Here is a 10017-nt window from a genome sequence, read left to right as displayed (position 1 = left end):
GTGGGTCAGTCTTACAGAATGCAGGTATAGCCACGTTTACACGGTGTGGTTTGTAGTATATCTACTTTGAAATGTGGTACTCCCAACGTACCACACCGGCGTATAAGTGAAATATTCTTGACTACAGCGAAAAACACCAATTAAATAAGTACAAACTTGTGTGTGGCGATGGGATGGGGAGGTGTTACGATGTGGATTTGATCAGCTAGAGGTGTATGTAGGCAGGCCTATACGCAGTGCCATGTCACGCTGGATTCGGTTCCTTGATGGCAGAAGCCTGTTCTACCCTCCACACCCCTTGTCACGGGTGAAGAGTGTGGCCTCTGACTTGGGGTTGAACAGTTATGATTATGGCGTATCACAGTTTTTCTCAACCTACTTGTTAGTGTTCACCAACTAGAAAGTTTTTCCGCGGCCTTGCCGTTTATGAGTGATCATGAGTTGTACACTACTATAGACAAGTTCAGAGTTTGAACATTTTTATGGTTAAAGGCAGAAAAAACCATACTGCATGTATCAAGAGATCCGTTAATAATATTAGGCCACCATAACTGATCACATTTACTGTAACATTTACTGTAACATTTACTGTCACAAAAAGTAATTCAGAGTAGGCGAACGATGGAGAAAATTGGGAAGCTGACTGTTTGTGAACTTGCTATGTTTCTGAAGTAAAGGGCTGTCATTTGTGCTTCTGGAACACAACGAGATACGTGATGGGTATAAATTAATGTCAGCAATGGTTGCCTAACATTTTCACATGACATAGTAAGGCTGTTTTTACCTTTAACGACAAAAAAGTTCGACCTCAAAACTCCCCTATTCGTTTACAGCCTATCCAATAACAAATCCGCCTCGTAGTGGTTTCACTTTGTGTCGTGTTTGTTATTTTGCATGTAGCTGCGCCACGTAAAATCAGTGTGTCGTCGCCCCTATGGCTCAGTTGGTAAAGCTCCCGCGGCTCGAGGCGGTAGATCCAGGGTCAGTCCTGGGTCGGGTCACACCTATGACTTTAAAATAGGAAGTTGTAACTTCCTCGTTTTGTCTTCAGCATTAAGGACATAGTGCAACGACTGGTTAATATGATGGGGCGGCTTACTTGCCTTCGGTAAGTCGTCTCAGTGAAGCAGCACTAGATGAAAGAGCGATGGAAATCTGTCCTGCAACAAGGAGGCACATTACATGCTCTCTGAAAAAATGTTAAGTACGACATTAACCCTAAGCACTCACTCACTCATTCCCATCAAGTAGCCATTTTGTTCTTTTTGTGATATATTCTGGGAAGAATCTGTGGTTCGAGTCGAACGCGAGCAATTGCTACAAGCCAAGTCGCATTCGGCGAGTCACTATACTATATACAAGTCGAGTGGATACTGCAAGACGCACCGAAGGAAGCATGGAGCCGCCGTCATATAAGGGAAATATTCCGGAGTACGGCGTAAAACACCAATGAAATAAATGAATAAAGCATGGTACACAAAAGTTACAACGTTACAGTATAGAGTACAAATATTCTTTACCCATTTGTTGACGAACAAGCCGCTGCTGTGTATTTTTGCAATTGCTCGATTACACTTACCTTTGGTCTCCTCAGAGGTCTGGTCACAACCTTTAATTGTTTGTATTGCAAGAAATTAAAATAAACAAATTTTTATGAAGAATACTACTACCGTGTTTCATGTGCCAAACCCGGGTCGTGTCATACCAAAGAACTTTAAGAATAAAAATATTCAAGCCCAATGGATCTCAACATTCGCAGTCCTCCGGGCTCATGAAAATATTGATCATCTGGGCGAAATATCAGGCTGCGTACCCACGCAACACTCTGGTATAACTTACAGCATTTTATATACCAGGTCTTATTTAATTCCCCCACGAGGCATGGCCTAATCTTTGTAGCTCTAATATTTCCTCATCTTCAGTTCCATGTGTCACCGCTCATGCGCACTTCCGATGTATTCGTTGGCCATCTTGTTAACGGCATTTAGGATTCCTGCATGTACATGTAGTATGTACATGTAGCATTGTACACGATTTGAATACTGATTTCACCATTCATATTCTTTTTGAATATGAATCGAACTGCATGCTCCTTATCATTTTTTTATTTTTATTTTTTTATCATAACATATCCATAAAACGAATGGTGCGCTAATATACACAGCAGCACGGTAAGTTAAAAAGTTCTCGCTGAAGTGACGAGCACTTTTTTTTTACACCAGTGTTCCTTTTTGTGAGTTCAATTTGGCCAGGCACCATTTATAAATGTAAAACATAAAATAAAATAATGCAACGCTGACAAGATATTACCATTATTTTATGGAGGTAATTGTATAATAGCTGTGCTCATATAACCGGAGTGGGGTTTACAGGTCCTTTCACTGAGGGAACAAGGCTGGCGTGCTTGCGATTGCATGATGTATATTGCTTTCCTCTGATTTAAATTTGGACTGGGTCCATCCATAAGTGTGACAGTTCTACACAACCTGGAACGATAACACATACAAACAGAGCAAAGACAGGCAAATATTTATTTATTTATTTGATTGGTGTTTTTGGCCTTATACTCAAGAATATTTCACTTATACGTCAGCGGCCAACATTATGGTGGAGGGAAAACGGGCAGAGCCCAGGGGAAACCCACCACCATCCGCAAGTTGCTGAAAGACCTTCCCAAGTACGTCTGAAGAGCAAGCCAGCATGAGCTGGACTTGAACTCATAGCGACCGAATTGGTGAGAGGCCCCTCGGTTATTACGCTGCTCTAGCGCGCTAACCAACTGAGCCATGGAGGCCCCAACAGGCAAATAAGCGACGGCTTAACTCAGATCGACAGCGTTTGGGCGAGGCAGCAGCCATGCCATGGACACTGGTGTCAAATAACCTCTAAAAGTAGATCGAATTAGTCACGTGATACGTCCACTCTTAAGCTACTGTTTATTACGCTACAGCTACGGTATAGATATTAGACAGACGCATTACTTCCGTCTTAAGTTATACGTACGGTACCTACTGTAGGCTTATAAAAATTGTTACCTTTGCTCTTACATGCTTACAAAATGACTGAAAAATGACGACGTCAACTTACTGAATGCTTTAACATACCTGAAGGATAACACTTACCTTCCTTACAGCGAAAACCACTATGAAAGTAATGCACTGAACTAATTTGCCATTATCGGAAAAATTAAGATTTGGAAAATAGATGCTATCACACATAACGATGAATAGCTTTATTCATCTGCCGAAATACATAGACAATAGAAAATCCAACGCATTTAGCCTGCATGTACAAATTGAAACAGCATTTAAAAGTACAGGCAACATACAGGAAAAGCATGACAACAATGAAAAATAATCACCTGGGTTTGAACCCCACACTACCAGATATCATATACACTGCGTCTAGTGCTGAAAACTAACACAGCGTCTTGATCGAGTTAGGCCTTAGCTATCACCGGACCCGCTTAAGTATGTGCATTTTCGGTGTGTACACACCAGGTGTATGTACACATGGTGTGTAACCACCCCACTCTAGTGTCCCATCTGGTTAGCCTGGGCTCAGTTCAGTTTTGAGAGTGAACGAGGACAGAGTGCATATGAAGGTGACAGGAAATATTAGGAGGCTCTAAAGATATGAAATTTTGGTCTAAATAGTTAAAAGGAATAATCAGTGTTGTGTGTTGTTTTCCTTAAAAAAGATCCTCAGTCCAAAGCCAAGGCGTACGGTTTCGTAGTTACTTTTCTGCGCGGCATCCCAAAGCCCGTCTTAACCTTACGCGCATGTAAGCTCTTGACCTGAATAGAAACTGGAAACCGCGATATTTATTTAACGGTTGAATTTGGTCTTATAGAGTGACAAGCTTTTGGCTCGTCATGACTCAAGGTACATGTGTGGCTAGACATTTTTCGTATACTTCGCCATGGCTTTGGACTTATATCCCTGATAGTAAGAGGGTATGGGGGAATGACGTCGGGATTGTTGAGAATGACCCATGATGCATTGCAAACAGGGCTGGATTTACGTGCAAACACTGAAAATTGTCAATTGATAGCTGTGAACAGGAGGGAGAGATGTTCATTTCTTGGTTTGTGTGACAGGTGGCTGACAGGGTAGATTATCTGCAGCACATGTACAGTAATATACATTCCTCCAAAGTCTATGTTAAATGCACAGGCTTACACTTCTATTTCTGGCGTAGGGTGGCGTCATTTAAATATTTCTAGCCAGAATATAGATCGTAGCTCGAACCCGTTGGCGTGTACTTGAAACTACATGTCTTGGGCTACAGTTTGGTGCAAGTCTCAGATTTGTAGCTTTCGTACTTTGCGTGTTATAGGCCACTGAAATTACGTGACTGAGAAAAGGTTTTTGACCATTTCCCAAAAAAGGACAGGCAAACTCCGACAGCAGATTCGGAATCAGCCTTTGCAAATACACCAGAATGAAAACATTATCAAACTTAGATATTTTTATGACGTCAAAAGTTCGACGCATGATGGCGAGCTTCCAAAGTTTTCTGTGCATGACCAAGATTTTTTTCCATCTTGTTCTAACTGGGATCACTCTACAAGTATATTAAATATTAAAAGAATCCGTTCGTTGTTTCTAGAGAAGAAGATTTTTAAAGGTTTTAATCAAAATCCAAGATGGCCGCTATGTCACGAGACCAAAGTTAACCAAAAACAGCCAACATTTGCCTCGTAAACTTGTTCCTAAAATCGCCAAATTTCAACAACATCCAATAAAAACTTTTCTTTTCACAGTTCTTAAAGCTTTCAAAAGGCTTTAAAAAAATGGAAGAAAAGTAAAAAAAATCCGAACGATTTCAGTAGGTGTCACAGTACAAAGTGCTTGACCATGGGAATATACGGATACAAGCCGACCGCGTTTGGCGAGGTAGCAGCCATGTCAACACTACATGCCTACTGGTGTCAAATAACATCTGGCAGTGTATTAAATGAGTCACATGTTACATTCATTTTTAAACTACACTGTATTACACTATAGTTATGGCAGATGGCCACAGTTCACAATTAAGTTGCCATGTACTTACATGTTAACATTTGGCCTCACAGCACTGTAACTAAATCTGCGAGCTCCGAACGCCCCGGGCCTCAGAGACATCTTCCCCTGAGACACGTGCAGTCAAATTCCCGATAGCGGTTAACCGATGATATTTTTCACAAAATTAACAAACAGCTGATAGAAGCCAAACCCACCCATGCAGCCCGAGGCCAGTGATCCAGGACATTTCACTACTTTTGCATAGTGTGCATCCGCCACGATTCTCACAAATTCATACCTAGAATGAAACTTTGAAGCCTCTGCTACAAAATGATACCACTTAACAAGGATAAAAAACGAAAAAGGGCAGTCCAAAGGAGCAAAGAAAGTGTGTCTAAAATAGAAGGGGGTTACCTTCCCTTCCCCGAAGCATTAATTGTGGACTGTAGCCAAATACCAGAAAACTCCTCACTTCTGTTTTCAGGTATGTGTACCTATTGCATGTTTACAATTAACCATATACAGCGTGTCTAATTGAGTTAACACAGCCTAACTTACTGACAACGTCGTAGCAAAACACTTGACAGAAAATCAAACAAAACAGTGACTTTTGCGCTAACAAGCTTACAAAAATTGACGATGTCAACATACTGAACGCTTTTACATACATGGAAGGGTAACAGATACAAACATAAAGAGCGAGGACAGGTAAATAAGATTGAGCCTAACAAAAATACGATGGAGTTGTGAGCATTTGTGCTCGAATTAAGTCGGGAGATCTGGGGCTGATTCCATTTAAAACGCCAAAATTTAAAAATACCACGTTAAGCATTGTTTTGGGGCTTTTGTTCACCTCATCAATGTCATCTTAAGACAAATGCGTCCAAATTTCAATTTTTTCCACCGAAAACTATTTATTTTGAAGAGCTTTCAAATTTTGATTGTCTGAAACGGCTTTGTGGAAACGGCCCCTGTGATCAAACCCGGGTCAGGTCATACCAAAGACGTTAAAAATGGTACCTGTACTTGTTGCTGAGTCGCTTGGCCCTCACCACTGGGCGAGCAAACAGGACTTACTGGCTCGTTATCAGTAAAATGTGACTGGGTGCGGTGTCATGCCTGGTGTCTTCGGCATAATACGTCAGCGGCGGCAGCACGTTGGCGGCATGGACTCGCCCTGCAACAAGAAGACACAGTGTACACACACCTAATGACTCCTCGTCGTCATTTGACTGAAAAACTGTGCAATATAACCTTAAACCCCAAGCATTCTTGCATTCATTCTAACCCATCAGGTTAATCATTATCTTTCTAAAGTAAGAAGAACAAGAAGGTGTACCAATTATTCGTAAATATTTACTACACTGCAAATATTAACGACGCATGACGTGTTTATTAAAACACACGCATTAATGTGCAAACGCCTAGCTGTTTTTATTTGAAAGCAGATGACTTATCCACAAACGCGTTAAATGTAATGGTGGGACGATTATAATACACGCATACGCTTTCATTAAAACATAGGCTGAGGTCCTTTTTATAACAGTGACGTTTCAAGTAAATCATTTCTCCAAAACATTGGTGTTTTATAGAAAACGCGTAACATGTCTACTAGAGTGGTCCAACAGCCATTTTTATTTCAACATGTATGTGCCAGTCAGTTTTTGCTGTGTATATAGGACCAGACTGAGTGAGACTAGCGGGTCGTATAGGCTTCACGGTCGTATAGGCTTCACGGTCGTATAGGCCTACTTGTTTCCGTGAAGCCAGTTGTATTTGTCAGCGTCTTCTCCATTTCCTTCAATAAAGATGGCGACATAGGAGTTGTAATCAATGGGAACTTTGGTAATGGTGTCGTCGATATAAATTCTTACTTCGAATGGTGGGGCCTATCTTACTTAACAATCCCTGGGTACACATATCCTAGGCTGGGTACGACTGATCATAGATGTATACCCTAATCCCAGGTACGTATACATCATAGAGCGGAACTGAGGCTGATATATAACCGACTCTTCTGAGAACAAGACTAGGCCTATGTGACATTAACAAGTCTGGTGTACTGCTTCACCTCGTGGAAATACGCTTTTATTTGTATTGGGGAAATGTGATATAAACTCTTAAGTACAATTTGGGCTTAAATGCGTTGTTGTTTGATACATTTACAGATTTACACCGTTTGCCCATAGACTGTGCATAGACTTTAAACTGCTTCGTACAATGTCACGTGATCTAGAGGCGTAGAGGGCGTGGCTTTACACACTTTCACCTAGCACACTTGCATACACTACATGTATGGTAAACTGGTCTGATAGTATAGGTTTATTTGTCTTGTATTTTTTTACATCAAAATGTACTCACACTAACCCTTCTTAAAACATTCTGCTATTGCTAAAACGGGAAAATAGAAAGTAACACAACATGAACCAAGTCAAAAAACTCGCAGTACTATGATATAACACAATAACAACTTTGTTATAATAGGCCTATGGGATTTTTAAAAAATGTACCCATTTAGTTTCCGCATAATCTTTTCTATATTCTGAACGTAGCTCCTAAAGCCCGTAAAATACACTAAGGTTTCGCTGTGGTATCTCATGAAAATGAAATACCTAGCATACAAAATGCAAAAGTTCAAGATTTTATCATTGCTATTTCTTTCATCAAAACAGCCGAATATGACCAGAGGTGAGAGTTATCTCCGTGTTTAGAGCTGAAGACATCCAATTAGAAAACAACATCCAAAAGGATTGAAGCTTTACACACGACAAAAATGGTGTTTTATTTTATTAATTTCTTTGCCACGTGTAGAGCATGAAGGACTTTCACAAATATCGTATGTACATGATAACTGTCTTGATGGGTATATATTGGGTAGAAGTTTGAATTGTAACTGTTTTACTTTGTTTTCTGCCACGGTTTCGTACGGAAGAAGCCATTTTGACTCCTCATTCCTTGGTTTTCCACTCGAAACGTCAGCTATAGTTTTACTAGTTGCCGATATTCTCTATAATATTGAATATAAATATTTTGTACTGTCCCTAGACGTTTCCATTTGTATAGTTTCGCACGAGTAGCCTCCCCTCTGGTACGCTCTTCTGACGACAAGTCATAAACTTTCCTCGCTAGCTTTCGATTTCTGATCATGAAAACACTACGAGCGCTGGAACCCATCGTTGCATACGTGTACTTCTTCATATATACTGTAAGATAGGGTATACGACGTACAGGGTTGATGGATTGAACCGCCTGTGCATGGAAATGAGCAGCGAAACGAATGTGAAACGGCTAATCCAGCTTAACACAGATGTACAAGAGCTGCTGAGAACAACATTTGTCAACGATCGGGTAAACATATCAACGCATGTACATGTAGCTTGGAACAAACAACCGTACCGTTTAGAGTTGTACACATTAGCGTTGACATTGAGGGATAGTTAGACCGTTAATTAGAGATCATATGCCTTCTGCCCACATGGATGACAAAGCTCGTAGGGCCCCCGGAGTCGTGGATCAGTCCCCTTCAGCCCGGTAGGATGAATTGTGAAATTTTGGAAAACAGTCGATTACGTACTAACCTACTGCACCCATCTAGCAACTCCTTTACAATGCTTAAGGCTCTCGCGCATCTGACTGTTAAAGGGTGAATACCCATCCATATTTATTAATGTCCCCATCTCCGCTGACGTCTCATTTGCAAAATGGCCGACATCTAATGGTGTGCAAGCACGGCCAGGCAGCTGGATACGAAACGGCTGACCTGTTCTAGCCTCATTTGTGGAGGTCAGCCATATCAAATCAACAGCTTTGGCTCATGTGCCCTGTTTGAACCATCTAACACGTCTAAAGTCAAGGGTACTAAAACTAGCCAGTGCGCGATTGTGCAACAACAAAAGCATAATGGAATGAAAGGATAGTTTCGTATCCAGCTGCCTGGCTGCACATGAGACCAGTCCAAATTTATATAGCTGTATTTGGCCCAAACTAAGAACTGGCTTTGCAGGTGAAAATCAGTGTGTCATAAAAAACGAAGTTTGTCAGTCATACTCGTCATTGTGTCCTACAAGAGCAAGTTGGTCAGTGATATATCAATGACAGGCAGTTCACTCCTCTGTGGAGCTCCAATTTCCTCCATCCATAAAAACTGACTAGCTGTAAGGTGACATGTCACAAGACGTTAAAATTAAACCAGACTTGTTAAAAAAAAAGCTGTTGGATATTTGTGGTTTCCTTTATATATGCTTTAAGTGTATTAGAGATACATATTGTGGTATGTATGGCTGAGGGGCTTAGCACGCCAGTACGGCGCAACGACCCAGGAGCTTTCCACTAATACGGTCACTGTGAGTTCAAGTCCAGCACATGCTTGATCTGTTGGCAACCTGTAAATGGTCATGGGTTTCCCCCGGGCTCTGCTCAGTTTCCTCCCACCATAATGCTGATCGCTGTCATACATGTATAAGTGAAATATTCTTGTGTACGATGTAAAACACCAATCAAATAAATAAATAAATATTATGGTATGAAAACCTTTGGACAGGAAATTTGTAAATTCCCTCATTTCCACTGTTTGTGGAACATTGGTGTCAAAACTGAAAACTGACTTTCAGAAACGTTGAAGAGCACTTGTCCTCCAGCAATATGTTGTGCATATTTGTACGTTGAAGGTGGAAAAGTCTGTCAGTAACTTGCCAAAGGTTAGGGGTTCTCCACTCATAAAACTGTGCAACATGAAATAAGTGAGGAAGACTTGAATACGGCATTAGACATTATGTGTTGCATCCACCAAGAGCTATTCTTATGATTACTACAAGCTTCTCGTCTGTGTGCACATGTTCACGTGTATTCCCTTCAGGTGAATTTTGACTTTAATACATATACACATATGTAGATAAGTAAAACGTGTCAATATTTTACACATTGAACAGTTTATTGCTTCGAGCAAAAAATGAACAGAAAATGGATAAATAGACAAACAAATAAATTTAAAAAATATTAAAAAATATTAAA

This window comes from Liolophura sinensis, chromosome 11 (genome assembly GCF_032854445.1).
Source record: "Liolophura sinensis isolate JHLJ2023 chromosome 11, CUHK_Ljap_v2, whole genome shotgun sequence".
Lineage (NCBI taxonomy): Eukaryota > Metazoa > Mollusca > Polyplacophora > Chitonida > Chitonidae > Liolophura > Liolophura sinensis.
Note: the sequence above shows the minus strand (reverse complement) of the source record.